The 26,954-nt window shown below is 46.7% G+C and overlaps 1 long non-coding RNA gene across 1 annotated transcript in view; it reads left to right on the top strand.

Moving 5' to 3' along the window:
* LOC147703165 (uncharacterized) overlaps positions 1 to 26,954 on the top strand; it is a 62,776-nt gene that overhangs the window by 5,865 nt on the left and 29,957 nt on the right. Inside the window, exon 2 of the long non-coding RNA XR_015297284.1 lies at positions 8,633 to 8,731. This is a non-coding gene — a long non-coding RNA (uncharacterized LOC147703165). The remainder of the gene's footprint in view (positions 1 to 8,632; positions 8,732 to 26,954) is intronic.

Genomic DNA, 26,954 nt, shown 5'->3' with positions numbered 1-26,954 from the left:
CTTCTTCGCCTGCTGCAGTGCCTCCATCGCTTCTTTCAGCTCCCTGATCTTGTAGGGTACTTCCTTCCTCCATAGGCCACTGTAGGATCTTGTTGATTTTTGCCATGCGATCTTGGTACCACACATTCCCGTCGCTGAGTAACGCCGCTCTGTCGTATACTTCTTCCACCTGTATGGGCGGGCTATATTTGCTCTCTCCTTTCTTCCTCGGCAACGCCAGTTTGACTCTCACCCACTCTCCTCTTTCAAGGGCTGCTTCTTTCACCTTTCTCCTCCGATTGTAATGTTCAGTATATACTTTCTGAGCCTTCTCCAAGTTGCGTTGAACCACCTCCGTAGACCATTTGCTGGTGATGGTCTTTTCTCTCCAAACTACATTGTCCTTGGTGAAACGATGCCTGCCTCTCAGGATCTGGAATGGGCTGTACCCTGTAGATGTGGGGATAATCCGGTATGCCCAGATCATGCTCATGATCTCCTTCTCCCAGTCCTTGCCCTTCATAATGGTCGCTGGATGGACCCCATGATGACCTGGTTGAGTCTTTCTACCTGTCTGTTGCTGGAAGGGTGGTATATGGAAGTGTGCTTGGTGTTGATCCCGTTCCTTTCCATGTACTTGTACCACCTCTCCGAGGTGAATTGCGAATCATTGTCACTCAGGATTGTCCTCGGGATCCCTTCTCTCAGGAAAACTCAGGTGAGAAACGTTATTATTGTTTCAGAGTCCATTTCTTCTTTGATGTGAACATCAGGCCACTTGGAATATGTGTCCACCAAGACACATACATATTTCGGAATTCCTTGGTTGTCCAAAACCGGTCCCAAAATGTCGACTGAGACATCCTCCCTAGGATTTCGAGGTTGGTCAAATTTACCCAAGGCTGGCCTCAGGGGTTTCTGAATTTTGTCAGCTCCTTGGCACTGCTCACAGTTTATCACATGCCTTTCCACCTGTATGTCCATTCCCGGCCACCAGTACATTTGCTTCACTTTCATTTTTGTCTTCACTATGCCGAGGTGTCCCTTGTGTAGCTGGGCCAAAAGGTGCTGGATCAATCTCGTAGGAGGCACCACTTTGTCTCCTCGTTACATGAAGATTCCCGAGTCACTTATCGACTGTTCTTCTTGGACTTCATAACATTTCCGTAGTACCTCTGGTAACTTTTTCTTTTCGGGCCATCCTCTGATCACGTACTCCTTGACTTCACGGATTTCGGCGTCATCGTCAAACGCTTGGGCCCATTCTTGCTCGCTAAATGCCCTTTCTGAGTCTTCCATCACTGCTATCATTTCTTCATTCTCTGCTGCGGTACTGGGGGTTTCTTCCATGGCCGAGGCCCTGATCAGGTAATCAGCTACTTTGTTGCGTGTCCCCGGAATGTAGTCTACATCATATCTGTACTCCAGCAGTTTCAGTGTCATTTTTGCTATGCGTGGGGTGGCGGTCGCGTGTCCACGGGAGGTAAGGACTTTGACAAGGGGCTTGTGGTCTGTCTGCAGTCGAAGCCTCGAGGAATAGGAATTGCCTGCATTTCCCCATGGCCCATTCAGCCGCCAGCATTTCCTTCTCAATGACGCAAAATTTCTGTTCTGTGGGGGATAAGGCTCTGGACGCAAAACTGAGGGTCTCTACTGTTCCGTCTGCTCTTTCCTGTGCTAGGAATGCTCCCAGTCCTTTCTCATTGCAGTCCGTTGTAAGTATGGTCCGTCCCAAAGGATCATATCCTTGTAGTGGTATCACCTTGCCATTGGGTTTTCTCGCCACTACTAAGGGCGCTAGCCACACCCAACTGTCTATGGGTTCAATAATTCCTTGCTCTTCCAGCCTGCGAAGTTCCTGTTGCACCGCTTCCTTTACTACAAGGGGTACATTCCTCACCTTGTGAGACACTGGATTGGAGCCCTCCTTGAGTAGGATTTTGTGTGTGAACTTCTCCAATTTGCCGACCTTCCCTCCGAACACCTCGGGAAGTCCTTTTTCACCTTCTCCAGGTCCGGCCAGCACTCATGGTCTGTCATCAACACTTGTCTGTCTCCTCCCGGGTCTAATTTTATTCCCAGGTCACTTTGATCCATCCATTCTAACACTGACGGACCCTTCTCCGCTATGTACAGTTTGCACTCCGCTGTTCTTCCTCTGAATTCGAATTTTAGAGTCCTATACCCCACCATGGGGATGGGCATGCTTGTGTACAACACCGGCCTTATGTCTGGAGGTTCTAATCTGGGTCTTAGGCTGGGTTCGAACTCTTCCTCCAACACCGATCTTTGCACTATAGTGTACGGGGATCCTGAGTCTATTACAATCTTGATCTTCACTCCCCCTATCAGCATGTCACGTTGAGGTTTACGGGAACGCTTGCTGCTTATTCCCAACACTTGCTCTTCTATGCACAATACCAGGTCATCGTCCTCCAGTTCATCCTCTTCTCCTTCTGGTTGGTCTTGTGAAACATACTTCACCACAGGTCTCTTTACTTTCCTGTGACACACCTTTTTGTAGTGACCTATTAGGCCACAGAACATGCATTTCGCCCTGAACGCGGGGCAGCGTTTATCTTGAGCTGAGTGCATCGGGCTTCCGCATCTATAGCACGTGGTCTTGCTTTCTGTTGCCTGTTTTCCTTTCTGTCCAGGTTTTCCCGCCCATCTGTTCGCTCCTTTGCCTTCTCTGGGCGCCGTTCTGTTTCTTCCTGAGGGTTCCGAGTCTTCCACTCTGTTCACCATGGTCACCTGGGCGGACTCTCTTTTCACTGCTTTGGCACATCGTTTCGACAATTCTGCTTTCTTTACCATCGCTATGACTTCCTTCAGCGTCGCTACCCCGTGTGCCCACAATTTATCTTGTACCGTCTTATTGGTCGTGTGCATGACAATTTGATCTTTTATGAAGTCGTCCTGGAGGGCCCAGTACTTGCATGTGATCGCCAACCTTCTCAATGCTGCGACGTAGTTGTCTATGGACTCCCCCGCTTCTTGCTTCCTTTGCTGGAAGTTGTAGCAATCAATGGATACACACACCGCTGGACGGTATGAAGTGTGGCTCACTGGTTAGAGGAGGCAGACCTGGAAGCAGAGGTCAGCCCGGGACCAGGGTTCAATTCCCGGCTCGGCGGGTCTTGAGTCCTAAAATGTCCACGGACTCGACAATTCTCGCTCCGGTGCCTACTCGATTCACGGGTTCACACTCTGCGACTCTGGGCAATAGCTTGCTTAATCTCCACAACGGCCCCTTGCGGTGGGATGCCTGGCTTTCACCTTGTGGATACCCTTCCGGGGTTATCTCACAGGGGAATACCAGGACGGGTTCCCTAAGCTAGCGCTTAGATACCGGATCGGTGATTTGCGCTATATAAATACATGTACATTTACATTTACATTTACGATAGTGATTGTCCAGGTCCTCTATGGCGTGCTTGAAGACGTCCACGTCTGCTTGTGGCCTGGCGGTGGGCACTAAGTTGGTGAATACTCTTATCCCCTCTGGGCCTAGGTTGTGCAAGAGTATCCTTCTCCTCCTAGCACTAGTGAAGGGCTCCCCATTTTCATCTTCTAGGGCCTCGAGGTAGTTCTTGAAATACTCCCTCCAGTCCTCCCATTTCATCTGTGGTGCACCCGGTTTGGGCAAGAATGGGACTGGCGCTGTGAGTGATGACGCCTGTGCACTCATTCTGGCCCGCTCTTCCTTTTCTGCTCTTTGGCCTCTTGAGCTGCCTGGCGCACTCACGCTCCCGCTTACCGCCGGATTCGGTCGGGGTTCTCCTGCTCCCCCTTCCCCGTGGTCATCTGGTTCCGCCAGGGCCTCTGTGGGGCAATATCAACCCCCTTCTGTTCTTCTCCGCCTGGTCACCGCACTTTCCCGCCCTGGTGCACGTGGTGGGTGCTCTTGTTTCTTTGCGCTTCTGCTGCGCTCTCCCTGCGACTTTCCAGCTTCTCTGGACTTCCTTTTCTCTTCCTGAACTGTCCCCCTTTCAATTAAGCCTGTGTGGGGTGTTCCCTTTGGCCTGTGCTGCACTTTCGTTTTCTTTCGTTTATTTATTATTATTTTTTTTGATGATGCAGTGTTCTGTGGGTGATCCCACTCCTCGTCGCCACTGTGATGTTACTGATTATCTTCACCAAATGATGAGGCAGACTCGGCAAGTTGGGGAAGAGGTTTCTTTTATTTATAGCCGTTTGCGGGAGAGCGCCGAGCGTCTTCTAGCCTTGGTGCTCGCGTACCTACTGCGCATGCGCACTCACTCGGGATTATACGTCTTAGCGCGTTGCGTCGTCACGCAACATGCAAAGACTGGAGCGCGACTCTACAACACTGAGATTCGTCATCCCTGCCACTCGACAGCACGGACAGCAGACACCTAACAAAAACCATTGTTTTCCTGCACTTACTGCATTGCTTAAGCCTTTAGAAGAGGTCTCTCTCTTAGTGCATAGTCTTACTCCTGACCAGCCATTGATAAATGCTCACAGCATTGCGCTCAGTCTGACTTCCCTCAAGGCGCATTACACTTTAACTACATCTCTGATTCCTGTCTCCCCTTTACCTCGTTATCACCATAGACTTCGCTAGGGTTTCATTCCTTGGTGCACTGTCCTCCCTCCAGCTTCTATGCCTAATTATATGCATGAAAACAATTTTTCTCTTTACCATTTTTGAAAGCATCATTTGATGGAGTTTCATGGCTCATTCTCACTCTTGTCCCAGCTATCCCAGTGGCCTTATTGAGGTCTTGCACAAAAGGGATGATGCTTCTTTCCATTAAGTAAGTATTTTTGGTGAAACTCCCCCCGCTGAAGAGACCATACCTATGCTATGTTACAGGTGGCTTTTAAAGGGCCTGTGCCCCAATAAGGCTTCATGGTGCTGGACAGAACAATCTCAAACTGAAGGTGTTGCACATCTCCTTCTTAGCCCAGTTCAGAAAGCGGTCAGGTTTCTACTATTTCTAAGACAAATGTGAGAAGAGATAGAGGAGTAAAATGGAAGTGAACTCCAAAACTCTGGAGCAAGCACAGAGAAGGCTTGCCAACCAACTCCGGACCTGCAAAATGTAAGTGTAACTAATTACAGCAGATGAGTTACCACAAGACCTGCCAGGGCCATATTTCTGGCCTTGGCTTTAAATATTAGCAGGGAAATGAAATAGTTTGCTCCACACAGCAGCTGGTCCTTTAAAGCAATCCAATGTAAGCCAGACAGCAGATGCCTCATAAGGAAATGATGTGGCCAAGGACAGAAGCTTGAGTCTACTGGTGGCTATTGGCCATTTATTTCAGGGACATTAGTACATTGATCAGAACTGGTCAGTTAACTAGTAAGAAATTGTGAAGGAAGCCTCTCTCGTATTACCAAAGATGGACATTGTCTCTAGAATATTGTCTATGGAATAAATAAAGGGGCTTATGGGTAGACGAGGACCAGGCTGAAAGACAGGTGGCTGTGGTGTTTATGACATTTTTCTTCAGAAGCTGGATTACATTGGATTCAGTGAATTGTAGGGTAATTCGCCACACTTTGAATGGAGCTTTTCCAGGATCTTGAAAACAGGATGACGGGCAGTAAAATAGATGTGAGGGTCATAGTGCCCAGAAACATCCCACTTTAATTTTTTTTATCATACCTACCAATAAAGGAAAACCCCATAGGTTTACTCTAAAATATTTTTATCTGGATTCCCACAGTTATACAGGAATTAAAAGTCTGTCTTATTGATGGCAGCCTTGTGTTAGACTAAGGTGTCCTGGTATTTTCCCCAAATCACTCCAAAGTCCCAGATTGCTCATTCATAAGCTTAGCAAATGGGGATAGCTTGTTTTTCATTCTACTTATCTAAGACATTGTCCCAGCTGCTGCAGACACAGGAAATCAGTCAGGAGATTGCTCATAGTCAAGAGTACCATGAACCAGGCCCAGAGTGACAGGCATGAATCATACATTGATGTACAACCGAAGCTTTGCCCCACGCCTGGGTCTCTGATTGATTGGTCATAGGTCGCCCTGGTGGATTACTTCTCATACAGAGCCCATGCTGTCTGCAACTGCTTGACGCCATCACAGAACCTCTCATGAATTAGGACACATCAGAGCACTAAAGGAAAGGGGCGGCTCCTCCACAATGTCGGAGGAGCTTCGCCCCACTGGCTCAGCGCCAGCATCTGAAAAATAAAACAATATTCTATATTTTTTTTATTCTTCACCTGCTGGCTGAGCCTGCATATGTAGGGAGGGACAGGGCTGAGCCTGGAGAGGGCGGAGGAGGACTGGTTGGTGAACTTCTAAGTGCGCATGTGTATTGGGCCGGCCGAACACACATGCACACTTAGGTTTCTCCAACACAGCTGTATCGAACAGCCGGGTTAGAGAAACAGCTCAAACTCCCTGTGCCTGAGTGAAGCTTTAAACCAGACCCCTCAGGCCAATCCCTGTGCTGCTCTTATAGCATGAGAGCAGCACAGGATTGCACTGGGAGGCTGTGATGCTGTCCCAGTGTCTGCTGGGACCAGGAAGAATACTGAGGCGCGACGCTGAAGGCGGCTGGCAACTTTAGGTAAGTCTTCCTTTTTATATTATGAAGCTCCCCGCCCTCTTCGCTTCTCCCCCGCCCCCTCCACCCACCCACCACTTTTTATTTTGTGGCGGCCGCCACTGCTAAAGGATACCCAGGTGTTGGACATGGGCACTAGACTTCCTGACTGGCCTGACACCACACCCATGGCACACCTGAAGGGACGCTGAGGGTGGCTACAGCTCTGGCATCATGCCCACAGTCAGTATGCTTCTACTATTCCGCTTTTGGGGAGCACAGCCAGGCAGTGGGCCACGTTAGCACAATGGGGCACCTGCACAGCAGGGGAGTGGTGTACATCTCCTAAGTGGACACTGACAGACTAGCTTGCAGTCACTCACCAGCTGGAGCTTTGCTCCTATTGCCCAATGGGACTCATGACTGCCTCGAGCCACTGGTATTCATTAGTTTCTGAGGTGAACGGTGATTGTTACTGCTTGTATACATTTATATTCATTATTAACTATAAGAGCATCAATATCTCCAGGCAATGGTGACCATCAATGATCTTTGATGGTCATTATTGCCTGGAGCTATTGATGCTCATAATTGTAAAGGCCATTTATACTCTCTGCTCCCTGGATGCCTTGGTGCTCAATGCTACCTAGTGTCACTGATGATATTTACTACTGGAAACTGTTGTAATGAATTACAGCTTGTGTCCTTTGATGATGATTACTGCATGGGGCTAAGAAAGCTTATGACTTCATGGTACCCACCGTTGTTAATTAACTCATTAATAAAGACGTTCTTTGGTGCTTCATACTGCCTGAGGTCATTGATGTTGACTACTACTCCTGATCATGGATGCCCCTTTCTTCCTGGGGCCACCTATGATTACTATTTGCTGTTGCAGTTCATTACTACCTGGGCCATTGAGGCTTATTCGCTAAGGTCATTCATGGGCATTGCTGGCTGGCATCACTGAGGCTTGATAAGTCCTGAGCCATTGAGACAAATGACTGGTAGGGCATTTTGCTCATGACATAAAGTGGTTCGTGTACATGGGCGTCTTTAGGCTGGTGGGCTGGGTGCATTGTTTGAAGGTGTGGTCTGTGTATTTGGGTGTTTTTAGAGGTATTGTCTGTGTGTATATAGAAACCTTTTGGAACACTTTGCTCTGTCTACTTATGTGTATGAGTAAATGATCTATGTCAATGTCTACGTGCATAGGTATTGTGTGCCTGTCTGCTAGTATGCAGAAACTATGCACAAGTCAAAACTATTGGCTCTGTCGGTTCTTGTTCAAACTTGTTATAAAGCAGAGAGCAACTGGCTCTCTATTACACAGATGGATTTTAACACCCGAAAGAAAAAAACAACCTTGTAGTCTTCCTTGCTTCTACTTTTGACATTTACAAAAGGGATTCACTGAAACGTTTTTAATTGGAGAGACTGCAGTGTCTGTTGACTGATGTAGCTGTAGAGAGGAGCTGTGTTTGTGTGAGTCTGTGTGTGTCTGAGAGAGAGGGAGACCAACACCTTTCGAGCTCGAATCATAGCAAGACAGCTAGGCGGGTCAATATGTTGGTTGAAGTGATCTCTGTAAGATAGAACTAACAGGTTCCGAATCTAGTAAGCTAGCTTAGTGGGCCAATATGTCTGCTGCGGATATTTGTGCAAAACTTACATGTCAGAGGGTTCAATTCTAGTAGGAATACTCAGTGTATTCCTTTGCCATTTCCAAAAAGTCTGTAACGAGAAGCGTACATATTAAACCTCACCATAGACTAATCATACATTTATCATTTAAAAGGATTATTTCCAGTTTTATGTGTGATTTGCAGTTTATAAAGTTCCTAGTTGCCCCTGTGAGTCTTGCAGGTGTTCAAAATGGCACATGAATAAAATTAAAAATTCCCTACCAGCTCCTTGCCTCAGCAGGGAGGGATCCCTCCATTTTGAGACCAATGATTACATTGGCGGCTACAATTCATTCTTTAAATGTTTCTTTCATCTCTCCTCACGTCAATTTTCTAAGGCAATTTGCTTTGTCCCTTCATCTTTTCCACTTTCTCCTTATCAGTCTTCTTGATGTCTCACTGAATGTTTCCTCCCTCCTGCAGGTGGCGCCCTTATGTGTTTCGGCTGCGAGCGAGATTTCTGCATACGGAACAAGTGTGCGCCCAGAGAGGCTCACTGCATGACCTACAGAGACTACGCCGGTGAGTGGGCGGGCACTCACCTACTTATCACCTAATTTTCAGTTCATAAATTAGGCCTGTACAGAAATCTGGAGCTGTCCTAAGCGAAGGGGAAACCTAATGGGCTGTGCAAAGAGGCAGACATTGTTGGCTACCACCAGCCTGTAATGTGGGGGTTTGGGGTATGACACTATGTATGTAGGCCTCTAACTTTTGTGTTCTCCAAACACACCCACGCCACGCATAGTTAGGGTCTGTGCTGGAGTTCTGAGTGACCCTGCACCCTTTATTTATAGCCGAAGAGCCATGTCCGGCCCCTGGGGTGATTGTGTATACATTGTTGAGTAGAGGCCGGTTGGCTCACTGCATCCCTTCTAACCATGAGAGAACGAATAACAGCACAAATCAACTCAAATAAACATAGCAGTAATACAGGATACACAAATGCATAAGTTCGCTCGTGGGGGCTGGTGGTACGGGATCAGTAATATCTCCCTGGTTCGGTCCAGATGAGGTCTCAGCTGATACGGGTATCCTCCTGCCGTTTTGGATTATTTCTCGGCACGAGCCCCCGTCCCAAAGTCTCCATCGCTGGCTTGCCCAGTGTCTGTTGATCTTCTTCCCCCAGTTCATATTCATCTCCTTTATTAGCATCCTGCTCACTGGCCACCCCGGGGGCTTTCGGCTCTTGTCTCTTCTCCTGCCCCTTCTCTCAACTCTTGCGGGCTCTTCACCTTCTTCAACCAGGATGCATTTTGTGACACCAGGACGTTACCCTTTTTTGCAGTGACTATGGTTCCTTTAATTCCAACTATTTCCCATGTCTCTCTTTCAAAAGGAGTCCTGTACTTCCACCCCAGATGTCTATCCTTGACTACTACAGCATCTCCTAGTCTCAAGCTCAACTCTTGGGCATTCTTCTATTTACTGGCTCACTCATTGGTCGCTCTTCTCTTGTCATGCGCTGCAGTGCTTCAAAGTCCAGGGTCGCAGGTACCCACTCCGAACAGATTGGCACCAGGTCTCTTACCCGCCTCTTCATGATAATCTCACTCTGAGCACATCCTGTTGTGGAATGCAGAGCTTGCTGGTATGCCCTCAGAAATTGATGTAGGCACACTTCCAGATTTTCCCCTTGATCCACACCAATTCTCTGTGCTTTTTTTAAGGTTCTCATAAATTGTTCTACCTCTCCATTCGCTTGGGGCCACTGAGGAGTGATTTTTTGGTGGCAAACGTTGAGATTATGTAGATACTCTTTGAACTCTGCTCCCTGGAAGATGGGAGGCATAGCTCCGTCGGCTTACTTAATCATGCATGAATGGCATCCCTTAACCGGCTCTTCCACCATTCTGTCTGCTGCTAGGAACCATACTTTAGACCGCAGCTGTGCTTTGGTTTTCACTAGTCCTTGATGTCCTTGTTCTACATAGACTTCTTAAGATCACTATGTGTTGTCGCCTCAGTACTAGTCTTGCTCTATTGCTCAGTTCATCAGGGCATCTCCACAGGCTTGTTAGAACTTCCCTTTCTTCATCGATGAGCCCACTTGTCTCTCTCAGGATGTCTTACCACTGATGTGCCTTCAGGGCCTCTTTTACCTTCATTAAATAACCGTCGACTGTTGTTGCTTCCGGTGAACAACCTTTACAACGAAACTTTTATAACGCACTACCATTACAACGCGGTCATTACAACGCAAACCATTACAACGCATTGCGCTGGGGGGCGCTCTAGGATAGGGAATACATTTAATTTTCTATCCAACACCTTCCCTAGTGTCCACGGGGACTGGAGTTGGAATAGAAAATTAAACTTTTCACTACCCAGCACCTCTAAGCGCTATGCGTTGTAAATGTTTGCGATGTAAAAACCGCGTTGTAAAGGCATGCGTGGTAAAAGCATGCGTTGTAACGTCATACATCCGTTGCTTCCACCAGCTCCTCCATGGACATGTCTTGAGGGCACACGTTTTCGATGACGAACCTTACGAAGTCTTCCACTCCTCCATCTGTTTCCGGCTGAGTCATTGGGTCGTCGGTCATCAAATGTTTTGGCAGATAGTCTGTGGGGTTACTCGCCCAGGGGGGATAAGTGAAGTCAAAGTCATATTGTTGTAGCTGTACCGCCCTTTCTATTCTGGGTAGTCCATGAGGGTCTTGTGATCAGTGATTACTTTGAACTTGTGCCTGCACAGATATATGTGGAAATGTTGACACACCCATCTGATGGCTAGGGCTTCCCTTTCGACCTGGTTTCCACTGCTGTTAGTACATGACTCGTGTATGCAATGGGCAGCCCCTCATCGCTTTCCCACTGCTGAAAGAGGACTGCCCCCAGCCCCTGCATCCAAAATGCACATGCTGTTTCACTTGTCCATTCCCTTGGCTTTTCTTTTTTTGTCAATGCGCGCAGAGGTCCGTCAGTGTCTCCAACTGGGGAATGAAATGCCCACAGTAATTGACCATCCCCAGGAAACTGCGCATTTCAGTGGGGTTTTGCAGAATGGCCGCCGCTCGGATTGCCTTGACCTTAGCCGGGTCTACTTGAAGGCCCTCCTTCAAAAACCGATTTCCGAAGAACTCCACCTCGTTGGTGTCGAAGGAGCATTTGTTCTTGTGAAGAGTGAGTCCTTGTTCCTCAAGTCATTGTAGCGTGGCTCTCAGCCTTGCATAATGCTCTTCCAGAGTCTCCGAGAATTTCAGTACGTCATCACTGATGTTGATGACTCCCACCAATCCGGACAATGTTTCTCTTATGGCAGTCTGGAATACCTCAGCTGTGGAGGATACCCCGAAACTCAGTCTTTTGAATCTCCTCAGCCCCACATGCATGGGAAATGTTGTGATGCACTGGCTGCCCTCATCTATCATCAGCTGATGATAACCAGAGTTGCGGTACACCTTAGAAAACCACTTGGCTTCATTGATGTCTGTCACAATATCGTCCATTATCAAGGTGATGTGCCTTTCCCTCTTTATCGCCTTATTTGGCTTGTGCATGTCCACACACAACCTTATGCCCTCAGGCTGCTTAAGTGTGGGAGCTATGATGAGAGGAAATACCCACTGTGTCGGCCCTGACACCTTCTCAATGGCACCTTCCTTCTCTAGTCGGTCCAACTCTGCTTCGACGAGAGGTCGTAGGTGAAATGGCACTCTTTGGTGTCTCAGTGCCACCAGTCTCACTGTTTTGTTGATGTGCAACTTGACTTTGACCCCCTTCAGGCATCCCAGGCCCTCAAACAAGTATGGAAACTCCCCCATGATCTCTTCAGTGTGAGACTGATGTACTTACCTTGAGAATAGTACTAGCCCCAGATCTTCAGCCATGTGACAGCGTAGCAGCATGCCCGCGCTTTCCTTCATGACATAGAATTTGGTCAGTAGCTCCGTGGATCCATTTCGCACTTCCACCTCTATGAGTCCTTTTGGAGGTATGGGACTGGTCCCTCCATAGTTATATATTTTGGCCTTGGTATTTTCCAGCGGCAGGCGAGGTTTCAGTTACTGATACTGCTCCGCATGTACGATGTTCACTGAAAACGCCTGTGTCAATAAGCGCCGTTATCGTTACCCGTTCACTCCAACAATGCACATGGGTGGAGGTCGCTTCCTCTGATTTGGTCGTTCGGCAAACAACACTGTGAAGACGCTGTGGTCGTCGTCGTCCTCCTCTTGGTTTTTCATTTGTTGGCTCACCATAGCTGTTGTGCCTTGCTCTTTGTCCATGTCCGAAACCGCCCTCATTTTCTGAACTTCTTTGCCTTTCTTCCAGAACTATTAGGCCTCCCTTCTTTCCATCACATCCTTGCAAAGTGATCGGTTTTGCCACATTGCAAACACGATTTCCCTTTTTCTGGGCAGTTCCTCATAGAATGGCTGGCGATTCTGCAATTTCCACACACTTTCGTTGTCGTCCCAGAAGGGAAATGACCTCTTTCTCACCCAGCTCCTTTTCGGATGGCGTCCCCTCGCTCTTCCTTGATGTTCCCCGCTGTTGAGTGTGTGGTTGTTGGTGTCCTGCAGACCATGGCTGATTCCATTTCACCAGCACAGACATCGGCTAATTCATGAGATCTGCCCAGGATCAAGATCTCATCCAGCGATATTCCTGGCTGGCGGAGGATTAACTTCCACAGCTTTGCCGACTGGCACCCCTGGATCAGTTGTGCATGTATGTGCAGAGGTGTGGCTCAATGGTTAGAGGCGGCAGACCAGTAAGCAGAGAACGGCCCGGGACCAGGGTTCGATTCCCGACGCGGCAGGGACGCGGACCAGGGGTCAACGGACTCGATAATTCTCTCCTCAGTGCCTACTCTAACCAGGGAACACACTCAGTAACTCTGGGCATTAAGCTTGCCTCATCTCTACAACGGCCCCCCCACAGACGCCAGGGATGCCTGGTTTCACCCTGGAGATACCCAGAAAGGGACCATCTCACAGGGAAAACCAGGACGGGTTCCCCAGCGGTCTGCAGCGCCAGGACACTCGGTTAGAGTAAGTGTGCGCTTTACAAGTATCCCACATTTACATTTACATCTCCAGCTGTTTGTCAATGCCCGTGCAAGTGCTAGCTAACTTTTGTAGGTGCGCAAAGAACATATTAACCAACTCCCCTTCATGCTGGTGAGCCTGTCTCTACTTAAAATGTTCATAATCCTTGTTTAGTTGAGGATTGAAGTATCTGTCAAGGGCTGCTACCTCTTCATTGTAATCATAATGGTTCCCTGTGTTTGTTAAAGCCTGGAAATGTTTGTAAGGTTCGCCCCCCCACATGTGTAGTATGGTTGACCTTTTCACAGCCTCATCATTTCGCGCGCCATGAGAAAATAGTTCTCCAATCTTCCTATTCTTCCTATCCACTTCCTCCACCTTGGCACTGCTGTGGCCAGGTCATCTAGCTGACTAAATGGTGCTAATGCCACTAGAAAGGACCGAACATCTTTCATAATGTCACTCCTGATCCTCATTCTCTTGCACTGACATTTTTTCTTACTATTTATATATTTATTTATTCTCAGGAGTTTGCTGCTGCCGTGCGTAGGACCTCTCCATCTGCTATTTGCTGTGTTGTGCTCAAAGGGCTCTCTCCCTTCTTTTCCTTCTTTGTCCCCTGTATTGTCTTTTTTTGTCTAGGGTAAATGCTTGTTGACAATGTTTCTGTGTGCCTTTATGACATTTTGTTCTGTTCCATTTGTAGTTGCCTCTCTTTCTTTTATTTTTCTTAAGTTTTGTATTTCCGTCACTTGCAGGGCTTCTATTTCCTCTGTGTCACTGCTGCGTACCTCGCAGCCTCTCCACCGCTTTGCCCCTTGACGTTCCAGCCAGGCTGCTCCCTTCACGTGTCCTCCTCTCTCCCTCAGCATGTCTGCTTCACCGTGGGCCACACCCCCTCTTCACAGCATACACTGCAGCCTCTACGTGGTGCGCTCTGCCGGCTGGGCTCTCGTGGTAAGCACACTGAGGCCTCCAACCCCTGTGTACGCCTCCGGCTTCACTCGCTCCCCACCCGCTGGCACCTGTTGCCACTCCACGCGCAGCTGCACTGCTTACCTTGGTCAGTGCTCTGCATCACCAGGCTCCTCCAGCCGCCTGGGCTGCTTTAGGTCTCCGCCACACTTACGTTGTTGTACACCATCGCAGTTCTGTTATGAGGCAGCGTGGCCACTCACTCTGGCCACCGAGTACTGTGCCTCCACCACTGTACATCCCTAGCCTATGCTTCTGCTCACGGGGTAAGTACCCCCTCATCACCAATGTAACATGGGGGTTTGGGGAATGACACTATGTGCGTAGGCCTCTAACTTTTGTTTTCTCCGGACACAACCACGCCAAGCGTAGTCCGGATCCTGGAGTCCCAAGCGACCCGCACCTTTTATTTATTGACGAGGAGCCATGCTCGGCCCCTCGGGTGATTGTGGGTTCCTTCTCGAGTAGTGGCTAGTTGGCTCCACGTCATCCTCCGTCGCCATGTTGGAACAAGGCGGTGAATACCACCAACCTGTTCGAACATAGTGGGAGTTTAACGTGCCACTGGCCGAGGCAGGGATTGAGTCGTCTTGGGTAAATGGCAGGACCTTGGCGGAGGGAGGTAACTGCTTTCTTTCACCAAGTTCTAAACCAATGCCTTAAAATGATTAAACTATTACAGCCAAGTGTTGTAGTGTGGTCTAAGGCCTGCTTTGCACCTCATGTTATGTTAGCATGGCTTGTTAGAAGTTGAAACGCCATTTTGACACTTTTGCACTCAACACTGCATCTAGCTGTTTTTGTAAGTTAGGCTTCGTGAAGGTCTACACATGAGACAAGGTTTGTTTTCGACATCTCTAGACTTACATTGTGCCCCTAGTCTGCACAGTGAGTGCTGAAACCGTCAAGGTTATCATAACATGGTAGCTGCTGTTTGACATGATCGGCTGACGTTTATAGGCACAACAATTTGGCAGCTGTGAGCCAACTGAGATTCTGGCGCCCTTATTATTTCACAGTTGCCATGATTTCACACACTTGGAAGATTTTCCGTTTCCAGGGATGCAGAGAGTTTTTGCTGATCCAGATGTGATTTACTCTTACTGAGCAGAAAGGTAATAGGGTCCCCCAAACAAGCCTAAGAGACCTTCTTTAGTTTATAAACATAGCTCCTATATAGGGAGGGTTTAAAACTAAGCGTATAAGACCTGTTTTCACCATCATTGTGATATGATTTCTCCTTTTGTATTTTATGGAATTGTAACAATGCTGACCATATTATTTCTAATCATATGTCTGCTTATGTTGGCTAAGATACTGCAACTGAGATCACGTCGTTAAAATAAATATTTTAACCTTACCCGTGTCTCTAATTTACTCCTGTTGTGAACTGGTATGAGAGTACAATGAAAGAGCGTTCTCACTTCCCACCATTCTTGAATTTGTCCTAAGTTGCATATTCTAGGTTGTCTAATCATTGGTTACTTTGCTATAGGACGAAGAGCTAATGTGACACTGATGCTAGCTGGTTGGGTTTTTCTAGGTACTGAGGTGAGTTTCTGGTACACCACAATTCACTGATGTCCTGGGTTTCTTTTTGTGCACAGTTCTGTGTATGAGCAGGATCCTTGCAACATGGCGCACCTAACATAGTGGTCTTATTGTGAGACTCTCGAGTAGTGCTTATATCAGTCCACGACCCCCTCACTATTGTTTCCGGTTTGCAGTGGTGATGGATAAACCTACTTATAGTTACATAGGTCTTTCAAGCTTGATATTTCAAAAAGATTTCTATTGAATTACTACCCAGTTGTGCTTTTTTCTGTTGCATTGTACTTATCTTTCACTGTGTCGATATGGCTGCGGTTGATATCCCAGTACACAGTCGTATGGCTGTGCGCAATCATTTGCAGGATTTCAACGTCTGTTTGGAAGGCATGGTAGTGGTTTTTGATGTATCAGCTGACGCAACGTACCAGTTTGAGCTGTTCTACTCATGGTCACGTTTCCTGCCGTTGATGCTGGTACTCAGGTGATTCATTTGTACACTCCGTCTGCCCTGCCTGTTGAGTACGCTCCTTATAGGACACAGGAAGTTCAGATTTGTGCATGGTAGCATGCCGTTTGGTTTAATGGCACCCTTCCCCACAGTTTGACGGTTGTCAGAATGGGACCATTGTCGATTGCAGGCGCTTCATGGCCTGTTTTAGCTGGTTATACCCCGCACCCTAATGTGGCGCGTTGTACAGCTGTTGAATTAAGGCCCCTTTATGCCTCTGCTGTGTCAGTAATAAGGGGTCTGGTTCATTACATTTCCCACAACTTCCCGGGTGGGGCCCCGGGTGGTGCGGCACATCCAGTTGGCCCGAACGGGTTGAAGCTTAGTCCTGTTTTGGTTAATGCAGTTATGGGCAAGCGTCCCCAGGATAAGGATGAGATGCCTTTCTGGCTTGCCGAGAAATTTGACCAACTGGAGGCAGTATTTCCTAATACCACTCCAGTGGAAAAACACAGGATCCTTACTATTAGTTTGCAGAAAGACTTAGTGCCGGACGCAAATGACTGTACCACTTGGGGTGTGATTTTTGCGGCAGTGTACACTAGGTGCTTCGGCACCGTCAATGGTGTCCTGCCCTCCATTATTAAGCGCGTTCAAGATGAACATGCATAATAATGCAGTTATGGGAAAGCGTCCCCAGGATAAGGATGAGATGCTTTTCTGGCTTGCCGAGATATTTGACCAACTTGGGGCAGTAATTCCTAATACCACTCCTGTGGAAAAACACAGGATCCTTACTATTAGTTTGCAGAAAGACTTAGTTCCGGACGTAAATGACTGTACCACTTGGGGTGTGATTTTTGCGGCAGTGTACACTAGGTGCTTCGGCACCATCAATGGTGTCCTGCCCTCCATTATTAAGCGCGTTCAAGATGAACACGGACCGGAGGCTGCTGTGAAGTTGGGAATGCGACTCGAGGGAGCGTTTGTCATGGTTCGCGATCTTGTCCCTGCAAATGTTAAGGGGGATGCAGTAAGTTTCCTGGTGCCTAATGCTTTGCACGATGTTCCCGAGGCCGAGAGACCCTGTCAGTTACTGAGCATTATTACGGAGGCTTATAAGACCATTGGCCGTAATAGTTTAGGTGTTAAGCCTTTTGCTAAAAACACAGCAGCAAACTCAGCAGGCGTCGTCTGATAAAGATGACCGCCAGAAAGTTCTGAAACAAAATTGGAGTAAGAAAAAAAAACAGGGGAAACAGCAACAGAAACAGGGGTCCCGCCCTGCTTCACCTACACCTGCCTCTGCTGAGCGTACTTATGAGTTGCGCGACCGCACTACGATTAAGTCACCTGATTTCAGGTTCCTGAACAACGTTCTCCTCGCTCTTTGCAGGAAACATCGCTCTTACCCACCGGTGGAGGAGGCGGCGGCGGCATAAGACAAGGTGCCAAACAGAGCCATGAGCAGCCTCCAAGGCTGACAGAAAAGGCAAGCAAGATGAGTCACCACGTCAAAGGCCCCAGTTTCAGAAGAAGAAAGTTGCTGCAGTAACAGCGAGATATGCCACAGATAGTGAGAACGCAGCTTCGGAATCTGACATGGGCACTGACACTGTTGGACAGAGCGGCAGAGATTACCATAGTTCGAGAGGCGTTGCGTCCACTACAGAAGGTGACAGCGACTGACAACTTTGTTGTATTAGAGACAGGCTGACACTAGAGTGGCTCCCCCTGAAAGGCTTTATGAAATTGTAATTATGGTTGAATGTGACATAGAACGTACCATAAAAGTTTTTTGGGGGAAAATCTAACAACTACCTATGATATTTTGTTGGCGGAGGTCGACTGGCCCCCACCCTTTGTCTTAGCTGCTCAGCAAGGGAGAAGGTAATCCTTCCTAGTTTCGCGCACACAGTGCCGAAAGAGCAGGCGCTGCATTTTTCAAAAGATTGGGCTAAGGTGCTTGCACCGGCTTTGTACTGCACTCACTGTGGATGAGATAAATTTTCCCCTCTACATGAGATTCCTTTGCGGTCAATGCCACAGCCTCAACCCAATACCCCATGCGGCGTGAAGCGAAAGCTTCCGTTGCGGAGATCCTTGAACAATTGGAATATCAAGGTGTAATTGAAACGTCTGTGTCTCCGATGAATAACCCTCTTTTTACTGTGACCAAGCCGGATGGCTCTTACTGTTTGGTGTTGGATTACCGCTACTTAAACTCCCATTGTCGTACGTGTGCGGTACAGAATACACGCAGTTCAGCTCTTGTGGATAGTCTTGTGCGTAAAAGGTTCAAAACCACACTTGACATATCCAATGTTTTTTTAGCCCACAATCTGTCCCCTCTTAGTAGTCAATGGACAGCTTTCACCAGTGGTGGCAAACAGCGCCAATTTCGCCATTTGGCTATGGGCTATAAGAACAGTCCAGGCGTCTTTGCCGCCCACGTAGTCTCGCTCTTGGAGGGGCTCGACGCAGATGCATGTTCGTATGTGGATGAAATCTATCTCACAGACGACAAATTATGGCCGCCTCTGTGCCGTGTTGTCTGCATAATTAGCAGTTTTGCGGATTTTGGCTATAAATTCAACTTTGCGAAAAGTCACATTGCAGAGTACACAGTGTTGTTCCTGGGCTACAGCTCAACAATGAAGGTCGATGTTTGGCTCCTCACTTCCTCGAGAAATGCGCACTTTTGCGCGCTCCCACAACACTGAAAAAACTACAATCTTTACTGGGCTTTTTGAATTTTGGGCATACTTACTTTCCCGAATATGCTCATCGTATCAAGCCTCTTTACCCCTTGATACAACCTACTTTTTCCAAATCGTGCTGGCTGCCTGAACATTCAGCCATCTTGCAATCTTTGGAGTGTGATATTCTAGAATATACATTTTTGTTGACTCGTGATAACCACACTAACTTGGTGATAATAATTGTGCCAGGGGCAGTGGGTTTCACATACCTCACTTTTAATGAGGTTGACACCGTCCCTATCGCTTACAAGTCACACTTGTACACTTCGGCTGAGTTGCGGTTTTCCACTGTGGAAAAAGTTTTGACAGCAGTGCAAATGGTGATTCGTAAGGAAAGCGCATTTTGGTTGTTACTCCATATCCTGCCTTGGAGGCAGTGACGAAAGCCAGTGTACCAAATTCCAAAGCTTTGAACCCGCGGTGGATACAATGGGCCACGTCCTTGACATGCCCGGATGTCACGTTCATTTTGTATTCCTCTCTGCAGACTCAGGAGTTCTTGCAGTACGAATGTGTTCATCCTGCTCCTCTGACAATGCGCCCACCTGAGGATTTCTGTTGTATCATTTACACTGACGGGAGGGCACAAGCGGCTACGGGCTCAAAGCACGCATATTCTTAGGCCTGCGCAATTGTGGTTGGTACTATGGTGGATGGTGAATTCAAGTCCGATGTCGTGCATACACAGACATTAGGGGACTGTACCGCCCAACTGGCAGAGCTTTGTGCTCTGATGCTTGCATTGGAGTACGCAGATCCCAGTGTGACTACACCTATCGTAAGTGACTCTTACTACTGTGTTCAATCATACAATGACAATCTACCCTTTTGGACTAAAAATGATTATCGTGACTCCAAGGGTCGCACAATAAAACATAAAATGCTCTGGGTTTGAGTGGCTGAGCTTAAAGAAAGGCTGCCACTTGTCTTTGTAATTCATACTCTGGGTCACCAGCGTGTTGGAGTTCACGCTGTTGGCAATTGTCTCACGGATGAAGCCGCTAAGACAGCAGTTGCAGCATACTCAGTAGCAGCATACTCAGTAGCTGCAGTTACACGTTCCAAAAGAAAGATTGATGATGACATCTTGGCAGCTATAGCCGCAACAGAGAAGGGAGGTAATTACCCTAAGGGTTTCCCTTCTAAATACTCTTATCATTTAAGTCCTGATAAAGTTCCTTATGTGAGAAGTAACGACATTTGTGACAGGTTGATTACCAACGCGGACCGCAGGCAGAATTTGATTACAGCAGCCCACACTGGGCTGGCCTCATCGCACGCCAACGTGTCAGCTACTGTATCTCTTCTCCAACAACGATATTGGTGGCGGGGTTTGTACAAACAGACGCATGATTATGTCCTTCAATGTAGCATTTGTCAGCAGATTAAACCTTCTACTGCTGCACGCCCGCCCCAAACTCAGTTGTACATATCTAATAAACCGCTTGCGTGTGTTTATTGAGATCACTGCAGTCCTTTCTCATCTGATACTGCGTATAAGTACATCTTAGTTGCAGTTGATTCGTGCACACTCTTTGCGTCGTTGTGGCGCAACGTAGTGCTGATTCCAGAACTGTCGTAAGGGATTTGCGTGTCTTTGTGGGAATTTTTGCGTGTAGTACCTTCCATTCGGACCAGGGTCCGGCGTTTGCCTCTAAGGCATACAAGGATTCCGTGAGTTCTTTGAGGGTCCAGGTCAAGTTTTCATCGCCATACCGGCCTGAGGCCAATAGTGTGGTGGAGCGAATGAACTGACTTAAAGCAGCTAAAGTATTAGGTACTTGCAGAGATTGGCTAACCCACCTCAATAGCGTACAGCGTGCACTAAATAATCCCCCTAGAAGGTCTCTGGGTGGGCGGACTCCATACAAAATGCTCTTTGGCATCAAAATGTTTGTTCCGGACCTTGAGGGTCTAGACGCGGCGGCGACTGCCGCATCCTTTGATGGAGATGAACATTCTAATGTTTTACAGAACCTACAAAAGACCAGAGACAGTCTTGCAAAGGAACATTTGCCCTCCACATCTGATGCTGCATTACAGATTCCGGTAGTCGGCTGGCTACCCCAAGTTGGAGAACTGGTCCGAGAGAAGATCGAGAACAGGAAAGAATTCGGCCCCTCCTATCGAGCTCCAGTTCCCGCGCTTGGCGTGCAGGGTACAAGAACAGTAATTTTACCTCCTCTTCCTGGGAAAAAGGGGAAAAGGTACATCTCCATTGACAATGTCAAACTACACAGGGTGGCCGATTCTTCTTAGTATGACGCCTGCGGTCTCGTGTCCAGCAATGGTGCAACACTCTGTTTTGGCCCCGGATCCTGCCATCGGGCCTGATGTTGCCATTGAGAGGAATACAGTTGTGAATCCTTTATTGAATCTTCCGGCTGGTGATCCTCTTAATGATACTGAATATACTTACCCCACTGACTTGTCTATGCCTGATTTGGAGACCCGTGTGGCTAATCAATAACATTTTTCATTTGACACTGGCTCTACCACATCAAACTCACCTTCAAACGTTGCGACTTTTGCTACCTGGTTTAGAAAACATTTTTTGATTCCCCCTTGTGCTTATATTTGGCTGGTCCTTTTTTCAAATTTTTTATTCATGTCCATCGGATTTGTGGTGTATTTTTTTTCAGTTTGTAAATGGACACTACGTTCATGAAAGAACTACAATTAGACTAATTGATGGAACTTTGGCTCTCAACTCCTCTTCGCACATAATTAAGAGGGACCAGACATTTGTGAATATAACTGCTTGACCCGTTTGAGATGGGATTGTGTGGGATGCTGTAAAGTTCCAGATTCATGGGCCCACAGAGGTTATTAATGTCCCCACTGTACTTTGTGTTTCTATGGGGGATGTGGTTAAACAAAATATTCCCTCTGATGATTGGGACGTCCAGGCCGTAGAGGCTTTATTTTCTGATTTGAAATATTATGCTGCCTTTGAAGCTGAAGATTTATATCTAGATTATGCAAACTATGGCAATTTATACTGTTACCAGCATTTTGGAAATCACTTTCTGCATAAAGCAAATACATTTAGAAATTTAGTAAACTACACACAGTGGGAAGATTGTCCCGCACCTGTTGAAGGCAGCTCTGAAACTCTTTTTAAAAAGTTTGATTATTTTACTGATTTTGATCAATCAAGCCCTTATGCATTTTATTTTAAGATGAATGAATGAATGAGTTAGACTTACCCGCTCAAAATTACTGTATTCGAAGTCCTTTATTGACCAGTTGGCTGTTGGGGGCTATGAACTGTGGAAAGATACCGTAGATCTTAAATCTGTTTGGGGTTCTACAGGTTGGCAAGTGCAAGGCACCAAGGCTTTGCATCGTGCATGCCTCATCCCGAACCATATGTTGTTTCTGAATGCTTCTATGTCACAAACCACCTGCTTTGGATTGGCTACTTCTAAAAAATTAAATGCACCCTGATTTGGGTGAATACCCTCATTGGAATATTTACACCAGTACTTTCCTTAGCAATTTACAAACCCTGTTGAGAAATTCCTCTTTTAATGTTTCCAGCATAAATCCCGAAGGCTGGTTGCTGTGGCAAAAAAGTGCAGATTCCTGCCAGCACCATTTTCTAAGTCTGACCCCTGGCTACAGAGGTTAGAGTGGATCCCTGATTCGAGAGTCAACATTCGGTCACCACCTATTCTGTCGGCAAGTTGTGTCAGAGGTGGCTCAAACACTCTACCTTAGCGTCAGTTAAATCACATTTGTCTAAACTGACTGACACCGTTGATTTGAATGATTTTGTAAAAGGTCCTGCAGCAGGCAGATTGAAAAGATGGATATATGCTGCTTACAACGAGGTTTGGAAACTGTCCCAAATTGAAGCTGCTTCTAGGCTCAGTGCTATTAATCAGGCCAATTTAGAAAAAGTGCTTGCCGTTGTAGATAATAGCATGAACACCCTTTCTTCGCGTATTTATACGTTAGATAATATTGTTTCATCTATTGTTGATATTGTACAAGAAGATGTTGCAGTTCTGTACCATGGACAAAATCAATTGCATTCTATTAGGCAGTTTGCTTGGACTCTTCAAACGTTAAAATCTGGGAGGGTGCCTTGGGATTACATGAACACGACTTCATTATTTTTACCTTTTAATTTGACTGTTAAACAACAATTTATGTCAATGAAGGATGCCACATTTTCTCTCTTGCATATTGAAAAATTCGAGCCATTACCATTTTCAGTAGCCGAGTCGAATTTGGCAATTTGGCTCATCCATGGATTAATAACACTACCTTTTCCTCTGTTTAAGTTTGAGTCATGCATGAAACATTATGCTATAGGTAGATTTGAGCCTTTAGGTGGCGCTTATCTTCATGAAGTCTGGATTCTCCCGTTTGCATAAAGGTGCTTGAGGGAAGGAAAAGAAGTTTATTTAAAAGGTGAAGACTGCACACCCACACCAGATCACTCTTTAGTCTGCAGGAATCTGCAATTGCATGGTTCATGTAGTGTAATGGCACAGAATCTTGCGTGTGTTTTGAAAGGCACCCCCACCCCAGCTATTACACCAACTTTCACGTTGCTTGCAATCGGTAGTTATTTGTCATTGAATAATGAAGATTGCTGTGGTATGCTTGCAGGTATTCTGTATATTGTTACAGTTTCCCAACATGTAGTTTGCTGTAAGAATGTCCTGTTTCCTCCTCCACATGGGAGGCTCTATGTTTCCATCTGGCCTTCTATTCCTACCTTGAATTCAACAAGATGAGTTGAGTAAGAGCTCTTTTGTCCCAGAACGAAGTCACCCTTACATCTGTGTGTGTGAAACATTCGTCCTTCACGTTGCAAACACTCGTACTGAGGTACATGCCTTATTAAATACAGAACTGCCCCTGCATTTTGGTGCTTTGATTCACACAATCTTTAATCAGACCCCCCAGGATATAGCGGCATGGATTAGCAAATTTAGCGGCACAAAAATGGAAATTTAGCGGCACAAATATGGAATTTTAGCGGCAATTTTGCGGCATTTTATTTGGCCATTTTTCCTACAACAAACACAGATATCTTAGTTTTTTTAGTTATTTAACAACATGAAGCTATGTATATTTGGTTTATTTACAATGTAGACACTTTGTTTCCCTTAACCTCATGCGCGCTAGCGGAATTCCGCTCCTGCGCTGAGATTTTTTAAATCGCACTTTACGTGACGAGCTGGGCTCGTCATCAGCGTGCGAGGAGGCTACGCCATGACGAGCCCAGCTCGTCATCAGCCTGAAAGGGGTTAAAATAAATACAGACGAGTTGGACCTTACAATCTTAATATTATATTTGTTAGTATTATCATTATTATTATTTATTGTAATATTAATAACAATATACGTAGAATTAGAAGTCGTTACCGTAGTAGTAAAATTATATGCTACATATGCCGAAACCTTGTGCTTTCCTTTGCAGTGTTTGAATGACAATGCGAAGAAACCTCAGACAAGGGGAAAGATTGTTCGAGGCCTATCCTACGGCATCGAAGCCAAACATTTCAATTCCCGTCATAGCTACCTCAGGTTTTCGCCCTCAGGGGTAAAAAAAAAGGTGTGATTTCTGCATAGCGGCCAAGGTTTCAAATTGCTATGTGTGACATTTTCATAATTTCAATGTAATTATGAGTGACATTTTAACAACTATGAGTGACACATTCTTGCGCGAAAAATAAAGCCACAATCCAAGGTGATCAAGTCTGGGTAAATCTAACTTTTATCCATATAGGAAATCTGGTAGCCTGTAAGTGGTATGTACATGGAACCTCTCAGCTCTTTGGGTGTGAACATCATAATATAAGGGCAGACATCAGCGTCAGTGAAAGACAGTCATTATGTTGTCTGGGGGAGGTGGGGCCAGGAGCATGAGAACCATGTTAAAGGTATGCTCTTGATTGACTTTCCTGTGGTGCCCCACAACAAATTCAAAATCAAAATCATTCAGGATCCTGCACCCTGCCTGGTTTGATAGAGGCAGGCACATAGAAAGAACGTCAGCAACACATGCAGAGCACTAAGCAACCAGACACAGAGGTACAAGGCCTGTAGAGTAGTACTATAAGGTACATTATAGAACGATGTCTAAGGTTAAATCAAATATAGGGTTAGTAATACTGTACATATTAGTCTGTTCAAGGCTTAGTGTAAAGATTTATAGTTCAAGTGTGGTTAAGGTTTGAATTTGGATGGGTTTTCAGTGAAGATGATTAAAAATATATGTTACAGAAGTCAGTTGTAGATTGTCCACCGTGGTGGGTAAAGTAGTGGTAATTAAAACATCGGTTTGGAGCCTCTTTGTGACGGATTCTTAGAAAATTGCCTTCTGACTAACGGTCTCCCGGAACGACAAGGACCCCTTGCACAGTGCTGCTCCTTCAGCAGACACACGGCCGAAAATGCCAACTGACACGTGTTTTTCCTCCGCACAGTTAACTTTCCATTTGGCGTGCTTTGACCCTACTGTCCGAGGTGCTAGTTGTAGATAAAGACACTACGTGGGCTACAGTAAACCCAAAAATAAGGACGAAAACACACACAAGCACTGCATTTAGACCTACACCAACAGCATCCACTCGTGTAGATATGGGGTGGAGAAAAACATTGCATGGTAGTTCATAACAGAATAGCTTAGGTCCCTGGTATGAGCGTGAGACAGTTATTGTCAAGCAATTGGTGTGCCTTTTGCTGTCCCGATTTCGCCACAGGCCTCAGAGGACTTACTTACACAACAGCCTAAACACTCCCTCCCCTCTGCCACTTTAACCGTCAGGAGACGCTGGCCGTTACTGACTCTCTGCTGTACTGTCCATAGTGCCCACTCACCCCTCTGCTGGCCTCTGTACCAAGTGCGGCTGGTAAATGCAGTCGCAGCTGCGGCACCCCTGCTAGTTCTGTTATTAACAAGGGCTTTTTAAGGTGCAATCTAACTGTTGAACTTTGTTAGGGAGCGGTACTTAAAAGTCAAGGAATTATCACCATACTTCCGTGTACAGCAAATGCTAAAAATACAGAGCAGAAAATAACAATTTGGAAATGTCCAAGCACAATTTCAGAGTTATCTTTTTTATGCATTCTGTAAAATAGGTTTTCGCTTTGCTTTGTGGGCTCTAACCACGAGAGAACGTGGAGTTCGCAACTTCCTCCGCTTCCAGCAGCTCGTGCATACTCCCCATCTCTGTCTGCCCTTTTGTTATCTTTGCGTTTCATTTCCAATAGGCCCTGTCTGGCTCATTTGCATGTGAAAAACACCGGCACAGCACAGCACAGCCGCGATGTGAAATCCTGGGGGGGGGGGGGGGAGGCAGCAGCAGGCAGGAGCAGCAGGAGACAGGATCAGGTGAGAGGAGGCGGCACAAGTGAGGTGAAGGGGGGGGGGTTAATGCACGGCGCACACAGGATGAGAGACCCTTTGACCTGACCCCCTGACCCTTTCTATTGGCTCCGTGGTGATGAGAGCCACGGAGCCAATAGAAAGTGCTGGATTTCGCGGGCAGTTTTGTAAAAATCGCGGCATTTTTACAAAACTGCTGATTTCGCGATTTTTTTGCAAATCGCGAAATCGCGATATCCTGGAGGGTCTGTTTAATGCCTTGTCAACCACGGGCCTGGCACACTTTTTAAAAGTAGTAAGTTCTGGCCTTGTGACCTCATTTCAACCTATATTTGGTGTGATCCTAGCATTTATCCATTCGATTTTTTGAGTGTCTTCGGCGTTTTCCCATTAATTCTTGCTTTGGGAGCGGGTGTGCGACTGTTAATTTGTTTACTCAAAAATGGATGCACATTCTGTGCCCCACGACGATATGCGCCCGCTGCTCCAGCTTCGTAACCGGATGCTAGAATACTATGGATTGCTACCTTTGGCCACTCTGAGTGTGACGTATGGTTTATCTTTCCGGTTCTCATAGTTTACTTGCGTGCAGCCTGATTTCCATTGCTTGGATTGTGGATTTGAATGGGCCCTGGATTTGTGTCTCTGCAACACAGATTTT

The sequence above is a fragment of the Lissotriton vulgaris genome, chromosome 7 (genome assembly GCF_964263255.1).
Source record: "Lissotriton vulgaris chromosome 7, aLisVul1.2, whole genome shotgun sequence".
Classification (NCBI taxonomy): Eukaryota; Metazoa; Chordata; class Amphibia; order Caudata; family Salamandridae; genus Lissotriton; species Lissotriton vulgaris.
This window is presented reverse-complemented; position numbering and strand designations above follow the sequence as displayed.